Below are 16,031 nucleotides of genomic sequence, written 5' to 3'. Positions count from 1 at the left end.
TCACCCTCACTCACCCTCACTCACCCTCACCCTCACTCACCCTCACCCTCACTCACCCTCAACCCCTCACCCTCACTCACCCTCAACCCCTCACCCTCACCCTCACTCACCCTCAACCCCTCACCCTCAACCCCTCACTCTCACTCATCCTCACTCACCCTTAACCCCTCACCCTCACCCTCACTCACCCTCACCCACCCTCAACCCCTCACCCTCACCCTCACTCACCCTCAACCCCTCACCCTCACCCTCACTCACCCTCAACCCCTCACCCTCACTCACCCTCACCCTCACTCACCCTCACTCACCCTCACCCTCACTCACCCTCACCCTCACTCACCCTCACTCACCCTCAACCCCTCACCCTCACTCACCCTCACTCACCCTCACCCTCACTCACCCTCACCCTCACTCACCCTCAACCCCTCACCCTCACTCACCCTCAACCCCTCACCCTCACCCTCACTCACCCTCAACCCCTCACCCTCACTCACCCTCAACCCCTCACCCTCACTCACCCTCAACCCCTCACTCTCACTCATCCTCACTCACCCTCAACCCCTCACCCTCACCCTCACTCACCCTCACCCACCCTCAACCCCTCACCCTCACCCTCACTCACCCTCAACCCCTCACCATCACTCACCCTCAACCCCTCACCCTCACCCTCACTCACCCTCACTCACACTCACCCTCACCCTCACTCACCCTCACCCTCACTCACCCTCACTCACCCTCACCCTCACTCACCCTCACCCACCCTCAACACCTCACCCTCACTCACCCTCACCCTCACTCACCCTCAACCCCTCACCCTCACTCACCCTCACCCACCCTCACTCACCCTCAACCCCTCACCCACCCTCACTCACCCTCAACCCCTCACCCTCACTCACCCTCAACCCCTCACTCACCCTCACCCTCACTCACCCTCACTCAGCGCAACCACAGCATCTTCACTAAATATATTTAATAAACTTTAAGCTATTGGCAATATAAAATAAAATCCATTTTATTTACGTATTAATTATTAATTGTTTTTTAAAGCCATTGATTTTTTTATATCAATACATATAAGTCACATATAAGTCCCGTTAATACAAAACATGTTGCTTTACAAATGCTAGAGGTGTCACATTTACAAAAATTATAACTATTGGCTTTGTAAAGAAGAAAGCTATTAATTTAGCTATTTAGAAAAAACAACACATAAAAAAAAAAAAAATAAATAAATAACACCTATAGCTCAAACTTTACTACTGCGAGACCTATTGCATTTCCAATGCTTGTTTTTGCTATTCAAATCATGTTATGCATCAGATGGTAGATTATGGGTCAATAGTAGTACAGACACAACAACAATAAGTGCAGAATTTTCAGAGCCACATAATTGGTGTTTCCATGCCAAAATGTAATTGATTGGACGGAAAATAGAACCGTAGTCGGCAGGATTCGAACCTGCGCGGGGAGACCCCAATGGATTTCTAGTCCATCGCCATAACCACTCGGCCACGACTACTTGCTTGTTGTGACGCACTCATTCAAGAACCAGCTGCCTGTTAGCTCAGTCGGTTACAGTGCAGTGCTAATAATGCCAAGTTCTCCCGTTTGATCTCCTAATGTGCCACAACTTTTCCCTGAAGTAGAACAGACATGCAAGAAAGTACAAGGCTTTAAATTCTTCATGTAGGGTTGTTGTTTGACTGGTAATTTACTGAGCTATGGTGGCTGATGTTGGTACCAGGACAAGGGTGGTTATTGATAGAGGCATGTAAAGGGCACTGCGGTCTACCAGCCCCGCCCCCTTGCTGTGATTCCCGCCTCAGCCATGTTTTCACGGGTCTCTCAAAGTGCACCTTTTGAAGCGCTGTTTGAACCTGGGACGCTTCTCCAGAGGTGACACTTTCTCTCCGAGAGGGGCTGCTCCACGGCCGCTTCTCCCTGGGATTTCCAGCAGTCACGAGATGTGAAGGAAAGAGCCCATGGTATGTGGCTACGTGACGTAGGCATTATGAAATGATTTGGTATATATTGGTGCCCTTTATAATCGTTGTACTCTCGTTTAGTTTAACGTATGTATTGCACACGTCGTTCACCAGTGTAAACAAATATGTACATATAAAGATATACGTTTTTCGTGACCTTCTTTGTAAGTTTTTCTTCTGCAATCTCTTGTGACGAGGAAGTGGGAAATATCACCGCTGTAGTATGGGAGAAATATGCACAGTCTCATTGTGACACCGGGATTGTGGAAGGAGGCGCTGTGGCTTAGTTGGTTATAGCGCCTGTCTAGTAAACAGGAGATCCTGAGTTGGAATCTCAGCAGTGCCTCACGTTTTGAACAATATCTTAGAAGACATATTGTTTGATAAAAGACTCACTGTCTGTTCTTGGTGTTTAGATGCCAATGTATTGAACCACCAACCCCCAGTATATTTAATTTTCAAAGCCAATCAGTTTGGTTTTGTGAAGTGAAAAGACTGTTTTAAGCTGCACTTGCATCAAAGTACAACCTGGGCAGCAGTAATGCAAGCTTCAAAAACAGGTGCAGCACAGGCAGCAGCAGAGTGACCTTCCATTACTGAGACTGTTACTGAACAGGCAGAAGAGGTTCGAGCTTCAAGAACAGGCACAGCACAGGCAGCACCAGAGTGACCTTCCATTACTGAGACTGCTACTGAACAGGCAGAAGAGGTACATGCTTGAGTGCCTCATGAACAGGCACAGCACAGGCAGCTGCAGTGTAAACTTAGCTTTAGAGAACAGATGGTTACAGCACAGCCACGGCGTTGCAAGCTTCTCTTCCATGATAAGGCTGGGAGTAGGCCGAAAGTAGTGTTGGGGTGCAGAGGGAGCGGTAATAAAACCATCATGAAATGGAAGCACTTTTACAGGCGGACCGTGTGCACAGCACAAGTAAGGCCTTGTGTGGAGATCTGGCTGGGTACATTTCCAAAGGGCTTCTTTAGAATAATGTGTCTGAACAGTTACTACCCACTTTAGAGACTAGTTTAGTATATTTTGTCTCCAGACTGGAGCCCTTCTGAAGTGTTGTGTCTAGTTTTGCAGAGTTGGGGTGTTGTGTCAAGTACACAAAGTTCCATTTGGGGTTCTGGTAACGTTTTCAAAACCTCATTAGGAGAATTGTTGCTACTTTTAAAAAACAACTCTGGTACGTTATCTCCTGATCTGGGGTCGTCCTGTACTGTATGGTGTCTGGTTCCTGGGGGGTTCATCTAAAGTACTGTGCCTGCTATCACAGTCATGTCTGGATCTTTGTACCCAATTCTAGTGGCAACATCTGAAGTCTTTTCTCTTGCCCTGAGGCCACCACTGTCGGAATGTGTCCAGTGCTGCAGATGTCGTCTTATTACTGAAGCCGTGTCTGCAGTATTGTGACCTGTTGTAGATGTTGCATCTGGCATATTTTTCTGATTTAGGAGGCCACATTTGCAGTGTTGTGCTTTTTCTCTGGTCAATGCATTTGGGGTGTTGTTTTCAGTTTTGGACCTGATCCTGCAGACTGTCTTTATTTCTGGAATGCTACACGTGGAGTGTTCGGTTCTGTGCTGAAGGGTTTGTCTGCAGTATTGTGTCTAGTTGTAGATGTCTCAGCTGGTACTTTCACTACTTTAGGAGGCCACATTTTCAGTGTTGTATTTTGTTCTGGCCAGTGCATTTTGAGTGTTGCTTTTCCATTTCTGGATGCTGCATCTGGTGTGCGGTGTTCACTTCTAGAGGCTTTGTCTGAAGTATTGTGAGTGTTTGGAAAGTGACACTGTGTGCTGTGTCCATTTAAAAATGCTGCACCCATAGCATGGTGTCAAGTTGTGAAGGCCACATCTGTGATCCTGTGTTCACTTAAGGAGGCTTCACGTGAGGTTCTGGAGGCCTCTTCTGAAATATTGTCTGCCCTGGGAGACTCATTCGGAGTATTGTCAAGTGTCGCACAGCTCATATTAAACCTCATGTCCCGATTCCTGACCTAGAGGTTTGATGCTACATGTTCTCGATTCCTGACCTAGAGGTTTGATGCTACTCTTCGAATGTTTGAATAACATATCTGTCATTATGAGCCAGTTCGCTAGGCCTCCTCTGGAGCATTGTGCTCTATTCTGGTGGCCACGTATTTCATTGCACACATTTCTGGTGGTCACTTTTGGGGTCTGTGCCCAGTCCTGGAAGCCTCGCCCAGTTTATAGTACCACTTTATGTAAGCTTAAGTACAGTGTTGAATAATTCATTTTTAGGAGTACCATATGGAACATTATACTTGGTTGTGTACCGAGGCGGAATTTAGCTATAAAACACAGGTACAGCCGATCAACACAGAACCCAAGTAGCTCGCCGTAATCATATAGTGGTTAGTACTCTGCGTTGTGGCCGCAGCAACCTCAGTTCGAAGCCGAGTCACGGCGGGTGACAATGTCACGGCAGTTGGGTGATATTTTCTTTGTTGATCTACATTTTCAATATACTGAGAATTTTTTTATATTTTTTTATATATCTTTGTCTCAGTTCTGTACTCTGTAATTATTGAAATTTACAGCTTTAACCAACCTAAGTCATTTCATTATAATGACACAGCTGTAGGGCAGTTGGAAAAGAGTGTTTTAATGCATGCAATATTTGCCTTTAATATATTGCTGCATGATGTAGCGTCTTGTGATTGAGCAGAAATCGTTTTTACGGAACGCGGAAAACATTTGCTTCTGTTATTATAGCTTTTCTGTAAGAATGTTTTATTTTTCTGGAATGTTGCTTTATTTTACGCTCAGGCTAAAACTGGCATTAAAGACATGTCCAGATTTATGGGTAAACATTTACCCGTTAAATATGGGTAGAGACGGTCGTCCTTAAGTGTATCCTGAGAGTTGTCAGTACTACTTTACTGGTGACATGAGGACCTCATTATGTACTTTACTGTTAGCACCGACCACCGGCCGCGCCTCCCCCTCCCTTAAGGTGACTTTGTTATTCCAGATTTTCATATCTGGTTTCCTTTTTGAATTACACATCCACCACTCAAACTACGTTCATATTTCACTTTACTAATTTTCAACACTAAAACTTTATGGGTCCCGGAGTAGAGTGCTACTCGCCGAAAAAGCGCTTTGACTCCTCGTCAGGGGTAGTAAGCGCTATATAAATGAAATTACAATACAATACAAAAAAATGTTTTCGATTTCATGTTTAGAAACACGAAGTTCTAAGAAATGTTACATTATGAAGTAAATATTCTACTGTGTTACAACCAAACACACATTAAAAAACATTTGTCTGTATTTATTATACTTGCATATGATCTTTGATACACGATTGACATTCTTCGAGACTAATAAATACCGCGTTCACCACTGTTCTACCTATTGATTGATTTGCTTGCTTCCCTACTTCTGTGTTAAATGTGCTCCCTGTGCAATAAACTTTCATTGAAAGTAGAAAATAACATAGTGGCCAGTACGGGGATCGAACCCGCGACCTTGGCGTTATTAGCACCACGCTCTAACCAACTGAGCTAACCGGCCTCCGTGCTCTATAGGTTTTACAGGATTAATATGAAGAGAGGACGAATCCATACACTACTCAATGTCATTCTACAAAACGTTCAGGAATGGTGAGTGTTTTTCGCGCCTTTGCACCTCAGTTGCACCATCCAGAGCTGAGCTCCGTACCACGACGCATGCTCTATCAGGACACGTGTTAACCCTTCACCCCCTCTCTCCTCGTCCTCTCCACACACACCGGCCACAGACTCTCCCCAGGGGGTCTTTTGGGCATCCCAGGCTCGCGCACACACTTCCGTGATCGGCATAGTTACAACTCTCAGGTACAAAGCATCAGCCATTAAATGTTTGCACTTTTTGTCTGTCAAACAACTCATTAACACCTCACCTCACTCCCCCCCCCCCCCCCCGCATCCGCTGTGATGGACCTTCACCCCCTTTTAACGGTCATTCTATGTAAGGAAACAGAAGACGAAGAGCTGCGATTCTGGACAAGCAATCCCTTCCGGTCTAAAGGACCAGTTCAAAGGGCCCGGCGACGTGATCTTTTATTTCTTCGTGTTTAACATTTCCAGTCGTTATGTTTCAAAGCATGAAGGTATGCCAATATAATTCAGATGAAAATAAAAAGAAATATAAAACCCAAAAATCTAAAGTAAAACGTTGCTGCGCCCAACGTGGGGCTCGAACCCACGACCCTGAGATTAAGAGTCTCATGCTCTACCGACTGAGCTAGCCGGGCACCTTACACAACTTCCACCCCATTTCTTTTCATCTGTCCTTCTGTGTCCTCCCATTTTCTCCTTCCATCAGTCTCCTTCCTTCTTCCCGTGGTCCTCTTCCTATCTGTACCTGCCTTTAATTCCAATACTCTGGACTAACTCTGCTCTTTTCATGGCCGTGCAATGGAACCGGGTCAGCTGTGACATTCAGGCATTGTAACGTGTGTGGGCCTCATTCGCTGCCGTATAACTAGGGCCAATGGCATTATGCGATTCTGGAGCCACGTCGTTTTCCGCATAACTATGGATTTGCTCTTCTGGCCGCAACATCTATCATCTGCTGCTTAATTTAGAGATTTTAACAAATAAAAACCGACCTCAAACAGATCAAAAGTTACTAAAAGAGCATCAGGATGTGCGCGCGCAGTGGGAGACCCTTCACGCAGGTGGACTGGTCATTCTGAAGCTTCGTAAACATGTGGTGGAACTTACAGATAGGAAGGATGCGCAGAGCCCTCGGTCTCACCAGCTTTCAGAAGACAACCTGCAGGGGTGGGAAACGCCAGGAGTGAAGGATTGCCGCCCCTCTTGTGACTGGTGGGATAGAGTATCATGGCCACTTGTGATGAGGGCAACATCTTTTTACTAGGCACGTGGCCACCAACATCTGTGAGAGGGGCTCGGGACTCAAACCTGAGCAAAGAAAGAAAGACAGGGATTTCACATAGCAGGTTGAAATGAGAGGGAAGCTTCCATTGCAGTCCTTTCTTATGCAAAATGTGTCCTTTTCTGAATAAAATCTTTCGTCCCTGGGTGGGCTTGAACCACCAACCTTTCGGTTAACAGCCGAACGCGCTAACCGATTGCGCCACAGAGACTGCTGACGGATTATGCCACAGAGACTGCTGGAGGACAGCCCATACATCTACTTAGAAGAAACCTTCATAAACACGTACTCCTTCAAAGCTGCTAGAGTAGTGATATAAACAGGGAATTCGAGCACTGTGTTTATAAAAGAAAGATTAACAGGAAAGTCACATTTTTCTTCCATTCTCCGCCTCGCTCTCCCCTCCCTCCGCTGCCTCGTTGTGTGCTGTTCATTAGCTCCCACTCACGCTTCTCGGCGCACCTTTCCCTCACTCGGGGGCGTGGCTCCCACTGGTGCAGCAGGTGCAGTGGACCTGGGGCTAGAGGGGCTAGAGGGGCGGGGGGCACAGATACCTCATTATTGATGCATTTCACAGTTCAAATAGTGTTTCAACTACATGGAACGGTAACAAAGGATCAGACGAAAAGAAACAACATCTCAGGCAAGAGGAAACTGTAACAAAGGCTCACAGGACAAGAAACAACATCTCAGACAAGAGGAAACTGTAACAAAGGCTCACACAACAAGAAACAACATCTCAGGCAAGAGGAAACTGTAACAAAGGCCCACACAACAAGAAACAACATCTCAGGCAAGAGGAAACTGTAACAAAGGCTCACAGGACAAGAAACAACATCTCAGGCAAGAGGAAACTGTAACATAGGCTCACAGGACAAGAAACAACATCTCAGGCAAGAAGTTGTTGTAACAAAGGCTCACACGACCGGAAACTTCACCAAGCCTAAACCAAGAGTAAACTGGGACAAAGAATTAACGAATGGAAAACTGCAACAAAGATTCAGCTAGAGGAATGGCATCGACATCTCAGACAAGATGAAACTGTAACAAAGTATCACACTACAATAAAAACAAACTCAGACAAGTGGAAACTGTAACAAAGGGTCACACAACAAGAAACACCTCAAGCAACGGGAAAGTGTAACAAAGACTCACACAACAAGAAACTGCAACAAACCCCAGAAAGGAGGAGAGTGTAACAAAGACTTGTGGTCAGAGGATTATGCCTCAAAAAGTGTAGTAAAGGATAATAACACAAAAACTATATCTTTGAAAGTAAAGGACTCATGTCAACCTTAAAAAAGCCTCCACATAAGGCAACAGTCACCATGTGTGGCCCTGGGCAGCCAAAGCACAGCATGATGTCTCATTATTTCTCATAATGTAATAGTAGTTCGTAGAGCAGAAAGGCTTCTTTGTTCCAAGCTGTTAAAGAAGCTAAAATCAAGTACCTCATACGAAAAGGTCATTCAACAAAACAGCTACAAATTGCAACACTAGCACACATCTCTAATTTCATTGTTGCAGGGTTACCAGTGTCATATATTCCTTCATTTATTTGATGCACTTTTTTAACAGTTTGCCTTTTCAAGTAAAGTCCAAGTACACGCATTCAAAATTCAGTAACTTTCCCTCAAATTCTACCCACCTTGCCCTAGAAGTAAAATACACACTGGATGTTTGGTGTCATTTTTTACTTTCCCAGCCAGGCCTAAATAGAACAAACAATGCAGCACATGTGATTGGTTGTGTTTTCTCTTGTTGCATCAGGGACATAGATACTCTTTCGTGCAACTGGTTGATGATATACCTCCTTCGTATCCAGTCATGTTATTTTCTTAGAAATCTGGTGCTGTGATCCTGAATTTAAAATTGGATAAAACACCCCCGAATGGATAAAAAGACTTAGTGATGTTCTGGTCTCACAAGTCAAGCCTTTATTCTGCTTTCAAAAGATGAGCAGAGGCCCGGAGCCCGCTCATGAGAGGCCTCCTTTGAAACCCCAGTGAGGCCAATCAGTCACGCATTGGTGAGATGGTCTGCGCACCTGCAGTGGTGGCTGGTGAAGTTCAGAAGTAGTGGGGCATAAAAAGCATTGTTCAACCCTATCACTTAATAAACAAGTGAAGTAACAACGGTGTGTAAGCACTAGTACCAGGCAGCTACAGAGAGAACTAAATACACATGCACTATGACACACACGCTGTGACACACATGTTTTGATACACACATGCTCTTACACACACACACAAGTTCTGACACATTTGCTGTGATGCACATACCCTCTCACAAACACCCACACTCTGACAGGACACACATGCTCCGACACAAGGATACACATAGATGCTCTGAAACAAGGGCGCACACGCACACACATGCTCTGTGATACTCTGGCTCTGACACACAGATGGCAACATCTGAAGTCTTTTCTCTTGTCCCGAGGCCACCACTGTCGGAATGTCTCCAGTGCTGCAGATGTCGTCTTATTACTGAAGCCGTGTCTGCAGTATTGTGACCTGTTGTAGATGTCTCATCTGGTATATTTTGCTGATTTAGGAGCCCACATTTGCAGGTTGTGCTTTCTTCTGGTCAATGCATTTGGAGTGTTGTTTTCAGTTTTTGACCCGAACCTGCAAACGGTCTTTATTTCTGGAATGCGACACGTGGAGTGTGGTGTTCTATGCTGAAGGGTTTGTCTGCAGTATTGTGTCTAGTTGTAGATGTCTCAGCTGGTACTTTCACTGCTTTAGGAGGCCACATTTTCATTGTTGTGCTTTGTTCTGGCCGGTGCATTTTGAGTGTTGTTTTTCCATTTCTGGATGCTGCATCTGGCGTGTGGTGTTCAGTTCTAGAGGCTTTGTCTGAAGTATTGTGAGTGCTTGGAAAATGACACTGTGTGCTGTGTCCATTTAAAAATGCTGCACCCATAGCACTGTATCAGGTTGTGAAGGCCACATCTGTGATACTTGGTTCACTTAGGGAGGCTTCACCTAAAGTTTCTATCAAGTTCTGGAGGTCTCTTCTGAAATATTGTGTCTGCCCTGGGAGACTCATATGGAGTATATTCAAGCGTCGCAGACCTCATATGAAACCTCATGTCCAGTTCTCGCTGCCAGACCTAGAGGTTTGATGCTACTCTTCGAATGTTTGAAAAACATATCTGTCATTACGAGCCAGTTCTCTAGGCCTCCTCTGGAGCTCTGTGCTCTATTCTGGGGGCCACGTATTTCATTGGACACATTTCTGGTGGTCAGTTCTGGGGTCTGTGCTCAGTTCTGGAGCCCTTGTCTGGTTTATACTATCACTTTTTGTATGTTCATATACAGTGTTGAATAATGCATTTGTAGAATTACCGTCTGGAAAATTGTAACTGGTTGTGAAATCGGACAGGACTCAGCCATAAAAGACGTGTAGAGCCCCCGTATGCAGAGCCCAAGTAGCTCGCCGTGATCGTATAGTGGTTAGTACTCTGCGTTGTGGCCGCAGCAACCCCGGTTCGAATCCGGGTCACGGCATTGCGGGTGGCAATGTCACGGCAGTTGGGCAATATTTTCTTTGTTAATATACATTTTCAACATACGGAGTATGGTTTTATATTTTTTTTATATATAACGTCTGCGTCTCAGTTCTGTACTTTGTCATTGGTTCAATTTCCAGCTTTAACTAACATAAGCCATTTCATTATGAGGACACAGCTGTAGGGCAGTAGGGAAAGAGTGTTTTAATGCATGCAATATTGACCTTTGATATACTGCTGCATGCTGTAGCCCTTGTGACTACGCAGAAATCATTTTTACGGAATGCGAAACATTTGCTTGTGTTATATTACCTTTTCTGTAAGAATGTTTTATTTTTCTAGAATGTTGCTTTATCTTACGCTCAGGCTAAAACTGGCATTAAAGCCACGTCCAGATTAAAGGGTAAATGTTTATCCCTTAAATATGGATAGAGACGGTCGTCCCCTTAAGAGTATCCCAGCATCCCGAGAAAGAGCTTTAATGTCCAGTGTAGTATGCCCTGGGAGAGGTGTCAGTACTACTGTACTGGTGACATGAGGGGCTCCTTATATTCTTTACTGTTAGCACCGACCCCCGGCCGCGCCTCCCCCTCCCTTAAGGTGACTTTGTTATTCCAGATTTTCATCTCTGGTTTCCTTTTTTTTGTGTGATTTCGCCTTTGGCAACTTGTGTGGACTCTCACTTCTTTCAAGCACTTACTTGTATTCTGCTTTGTTAATTTGGATATATTGGTTGATTTTAATATTCCATTGTTTATCTGTATGTTCATTGAATGAACGTTAGTTTCAGTCCATCCACTTTCTCTTCTTGAAAGAAGCTGCACCAGTCGGGTCCACAGGTGGGGGTGGTTTGTAGCAGTGGGTGGGTGGATGCTGGGGGTTGGAGGTAGGGAGCTGGGGAGCTGGGGAGGTAGGGAGGTGGGGAGGGGCCAGCTCACGCCAGATCCAATTCTGACTGCCCCCCTGGGCTTGTTGCTCGGAGGTCAGTAATCTCGGTCAGCCCGGGTAACTTGTCAGTCGCCTTCATCTTCTACCTGCGGGCATCATTCTAAGCCCGATTTTGTGTATTAATGTCCCCAGTCCCTTGTGATCGGTGTCTCCTCTCATCATACATGAAGGGCCGGTGGTTCATTGGTGCTTGTCTCTGTTCAGTACAGAAAGCGTTGTCTTTTCATCGCCTGCGGATGTCAGTTCTGTGACTTCTCATCATTTCCGGCATGGGTTGGTCTGTGCAGCATCTTTGTCTCCGTCAGGGTCAGGTACAGCCCGGGTGGTTTAGTGTTGACTACATCTAAAGATTCAGCATCTGCAAGGGTCAAGTTTTATCATCTTCTGTGTATCTCTAAGGTTCATATGTACTATGGAAGCATCGGTGGGTCACAGATAGAACCTGTAACATACTACATGTGAGCTTCAAAGCTGCTCTCTACATGTGAAGCATTGTGCTGTACAGTAACTGATTGTGCTCTTGTCAGCCTCAGGCATAGACTCGGGTTAAGTACAAACGCCATATGACGTTTAAATATCCTCACATTGTACACTTAATCCAAGCATTATACTACGTAGCATATAACGAAGCATTGGTGGTTCAGTGGTAGAATTCTCGCCTGCCACGCGGGAGGCCCGGGTTCGATTCCCGGCCAATGCAGCTAATTTCTTGAATATTTAATTATTTCGTATTTTTCCCATAGAAGTTTAAAATAAATTCGTACAATACAATTCTGCAACATTATAAATAGGTTTGCGTTTCTTTGAATGGGGTATTGGCTGTATGAAATAATTCTTTCAAAGTAGCTTTCGGAGCTGTTATAAAAACATCCATCATTCCAGCCACGTGTCGGGTTTTACTGTGTGTAAAGCTCAGTGCAGCAGCCTCGCTGTCTCTGATTATCTAACCACTTCTCTGATGACTAAACTCATTTTTGTAGCAAAAGCTACAAAATGATGAAGGTTTGGGAAAATGTGGGATCATAGTGCCCACACCGTCACCCGCTCCTCCCCAACATGAAAACATTTTAACCCCACAGATACACCAGACACTATGGGGCAGATTTATGAGGCCGTTGCGCCTCTTTGCGCCGCAATTGCGTCACTTTATTTGACGCAACTGAGGCGCAAACAATGCGCCCTATTTACAACGTGACGCATCTAGGAGATGCGTCACGTTGTAAAGCACTGCGCCATAAGGAGGCGTTCCTGCGCAGGGGGGCGTTCCGGCACAGGAACGCCTCCTGAAAATGGCTGAGTGAAATCTATGAGATTTCACTCAGTCACTTTCAGGGCAATGCTGTGTCAAAACCCTGCGCTTGCTTGAAGCAGGCGTAGGTCTTGACGCAGCATTGTGCAGATTGTGTACCCCCGAGCCTTGCTGGAGCTGCGTCGCGCTTGCGACGCAACTCCAGCAATGCGCCACATTTCCGGCACAGATGCGTCATGCATCTGTGCCGTTTTTGCACCATGGTGCGCCGCATTATAAATGCGGCGCACCAATGGTGGCGGAGCTGTGGCGCACTGTGGCGCACGTTAACTGGCGCATCCCTGTGGATGTGCCAGTTAACATAAATCTGCCCCTCTGTTTGTGGGTAAAGAACTGCTGCAGGTTTATTTATCATACAACCATAGTACGACATTAGTGGGTCATCTTTGGGGTGATCCAGGGCAGGCATAGACAATTGAGCCTACCAACCAGTGCTAAAAAACATGTGCACCTATCCATTAGTGCAAGAATGAAAGTGACCAGAGTTAAAACTGCACTTTTGCGGTAGTCGTGTAAATGTTTATTTGTTCACTGGACCGTCGCTGCAGATGTTGTTGCACGCCTGGGCTGCACATGTGCAGTGTTCTATAGCCTGGCCCCGCGATCCATTCTCAGCAGGTACCATTAACATTCCCGGCATGCCTTGCGCCAGTGACAGGCTGGGGGCCTCGGCGGCCGCAAGTCTCCGTTTACTGACTCTGGGGGTGACAGACGCAGAACGGGCTTCGCTATTTCTCTATCACGTGCTGACAAATAAATGAAGCTGTAGCCGCTTCTAAAGATAACATCTCCTTAAACTCTCAGGCATGCGCTCATGCATCCTTGACAGGAAAACATGTCATTTTCCCAATCCGTGCTGTCTGGAGAGGGCGTCTGCATTGCATTGCGAGCGCTGTTTAATCAGGAGTTTATAAACGCTGCAATTTTCCATCCCACTGGACCACAAATAAAGCTCTCCTGGCTGCAGAGGAGGGGCAAGTTAGTACGCCAGTCCTGCCTACCCCAGGGCCTGGTTCTGGCAGGAGTACACTTTGGCTATCGACGTATATAGACCTTTGGTTAACATATAATGACTCTGCGCCACCCTCTGCATTCCTTAACACGTGCCTTCCCATTGGCTGGGCCACCCCTTAATAAGTGGCGCATGCCTCTGCCAGTTTGCATTTCATTACAAGCGTGCATGAAGGTCATTTCATAAAAATTATGGTGGTAGTGGAATTGACATCACATGTCCTTTGCTTACTTCCCAGTAAGTGCATTTCTTTGACAGGAATAACAGACCATTGTATATTTAGGGCCTGATGTGTGCATATTTACGTCATAAATAGTGGGTGCAAATTGCACACAAGATCTTTGCTACCTGCTGGTCGTTTTGAGATGCAACCTATGCCCATTTGGAGAGGGTTGTAAACAACCTGCCTAGGGGTCATTAATTTCTCACAGTTCCCCGATTTATAAAACAGCGAAGGTGGGGGGGGGCCCTCTTTCATTCAGAGCACCTAGCATCTGGAATCAGATGCCTGCACATCTAAGATCTTTCATAGAGGAGACTAAATTCAACAAAGAGCAGAAAACCTATTTATTCAAACTGCAGGGATATTAGAACTTCCGAAGAACCAGACCCTATTTCCGTCACTGACTGCCAAAGTGCGAGGGCACTCCTGGAGTAGCCAAGCGCTACATATGTAAGCGTGGCTCTTAATTCTTTAAACAATCTAATTTGAACATTGTATGCTTTACCACTTTAATAAATAGTCACTTGCCATAGACCTCAACAACTAGGTTCTAAAACTAGCAAATTCTATCGACGCTTGATTATGAATGTATCATTAGTTATGATCTGTAAAATGACAAGTATTACAAAGTAGCCTAAATGGATTTTTAATGTTACCTTAGAGCCCACCTAGGTACTGTCAAACGGTGACTACAGAAGGCACCCACATTATCGAGTTATCTTACTGGAATTCTAGTTCTCTTTCATCACAACCCACTGTGCACAACCCACTGAGTTACCTTAACAATTTTTAAACTTGTGACCTGCACGTTAGCCCAACAGCCAGAGCTGCCGACTTTGGAACTAGGAACCTGGTTCAAGTCTCGGCATAGGCTTAACATCCTATGGTTCTGGGCAATTCATTTAATCTCCTTGTACCAAAAAAATGAATGTGTCCTCGTGTAATGTAAATGGTGCTCATGTAAAGCGCTCCAACACCTTCGGGTCGAGTGCACGCTATATAAGAGTACAAAAAGAAAAGCATTTGTAATGCAATTGGTCTTGCATTTATGCGAGTTTGAGCTATTGACAAAAATAAATATAAAAGGCATTGTCATTCACAATGTCAATAGCTCAAACTTGTGTACATGCAAGACCTATTGCATTGCAAATGCTTGTTTACTTTCCCAGCCAGGCCTCAATAGAACATACAATGCAGCACATGTGATTGGTTGTGTTTTCTCTTGTTGCATCAGGGACATAGATACTATTTCCTGCAACTGGTTGATGATATACCTCCTTCGTATCGAGTCGTGTTTTTTTCTTAGAAATCTGGTGCTGTGATCCTGAATTTTAAATTGGATAAAACACCCCCAATGGATAAAAAGACTTAGTGATGTTCTGGTCTCACAAGTCAAGCATTTATTCTGCTTTCAAAAGATGAGCAGGGGCCCAGAGCCCTCTCATGAGGGGCCTCCTTTAAAACCCCAGTGAGGCCAATCAGTCACGCATTGGTGAGTTGGTCTGCGCACCTGCAGTGGTGGCTGGTGAAGTTCAGAAGTGGTGAGGCGTAAAAAGCATTGTGCAACCCTATAACTTAATACACAAGTGAAGTAACAACAGTGTGTAAGCACTAGTACCAGGCACCTACAGAGAGAAATAAATACACACACGCTGTGACACACATGTTTTGATACACACATGCTCTTACACACACACACACAAGTTCTGACACATTTGATGTGATGTACATACTCTCTCACAAACACCCAAACTCTGACAGGACACACATGCTCTGACACAAGGATACACATAGATGCTCTGAAACAAGGACACACACGCACACGCATGCTCTGTGATACTCTGGCTCTGATACATAGATGGCAACATCTGAAGTCTTTTCTCTTGTCCCGAGGCCACAACTGTCGGAATGTGTCCAGTGCTGCAGATGTCGTCTTATTACTGAAGCCGCGTCTGCAGTATTGTGACCTGTTGTCGATGTTGCATCTGGTATATTTTGCTGATTTATGAGCTCACATTTGCAGGTTGTGCTTTCTTCTGGTCAATGCATTTGGAGTGTTGTTTTCAGTTTTTTTACCCGAACCTGCAAACGGTCTTTATTTCTGGAATGCTGGACGTGGAGTGTGG

At 45.3% G+C, this 16,031-nt stretch overlaps 6 non-coding genes across 6 annotated transcripts; 3 read left to right on the top strand and 3 right to left on the bottom strand.

Annotated features, from left to right (window-relative positions):
• Positions 1–1,437: 1,437 nt before the first annotated feature.
• Positions 1,438–1,519, bottom strand: TRNAS-AGA (transfer RNA serine (anticodon AGA)). The gene has a single exon. It is a non-coding gene; the product is annotated as a tRNA-Ser (tRNA).
• A 738-nt stretch (positions 1,520–2,257) lies between these two features.
• Positions 2,258–2,331, top strand: TRNAT-AGU (transfer RNA threonine (anticodon AGU)). Its single transcript has one exon. It is a non-coding gene; the product is annotated as a tRNA-Thr (tRNA).
• Positions 2,332–5,454: 3,123 nt separating this feature from the next.
• On the bottom strand, positions 5,455–5,528 carry TRNAI-AAU (transfer RNA isoleucine (anticodon AAU)). Its single transcript has one exon. It is a non-coding gene; the product is annotated as a tRNA-Ile (tRNA).
• A 1,505-nt stretch (positions 5,529–7,033) lies between these two features.
• Positions 7,034–7,107, bottom strand: TRNAN-GUU (transfer RNA asparagine (anticodon GUU)). The gene has a single exon. It is a non-coding gene; the product is annotated as a tRNA-Asn (tRNA).
• A 3,232-nt stretch (positions 7,108–10,339) lies between these two features.
• TRNAH-GUG (transfer RNA histidin (anticodon GUG)) lies at positions 10,340–10,411 on the top strand. The gene has a single exon. It is a non-coding gene; the product is annotated as a tRNA-His (tRNA).
• A 1,579-nt stretch (positions 10,412–11,990) lies between these two features.
• On the top strand, positions 11,991–12,061 carry TRNAG-GCC (transfer RNA glycine (anticodon GCC)). Its single transcript has one exon. It is a non-coding gene; the product is annotated as a tRNA-Gly (tRNA).
• Positions 12,062–16,031: the final 3,970 nt, after the last annotated feature.

Source organism: Lissotriton vulgaris, chromosome 12, assembly GCF_964263255.1.
Source record: "Lissotriton vulgaris chromosome 12, aLisVul1.2, whole genome shotgun sequence".
In the NCBI taxonomy this organism is placed as follows: domain Eukaryota; kingdom Metazoa; phylum Chordata; class Amphibia; order Caudata; family Salamandridae; genus Lissotriton; species Lissotriton vulgaris.
The sequence above is the reverse complement of the archived record's forward strand: the minus strand, read 5'-3'. Positions and strand labels throughout refer to the sequence as shown.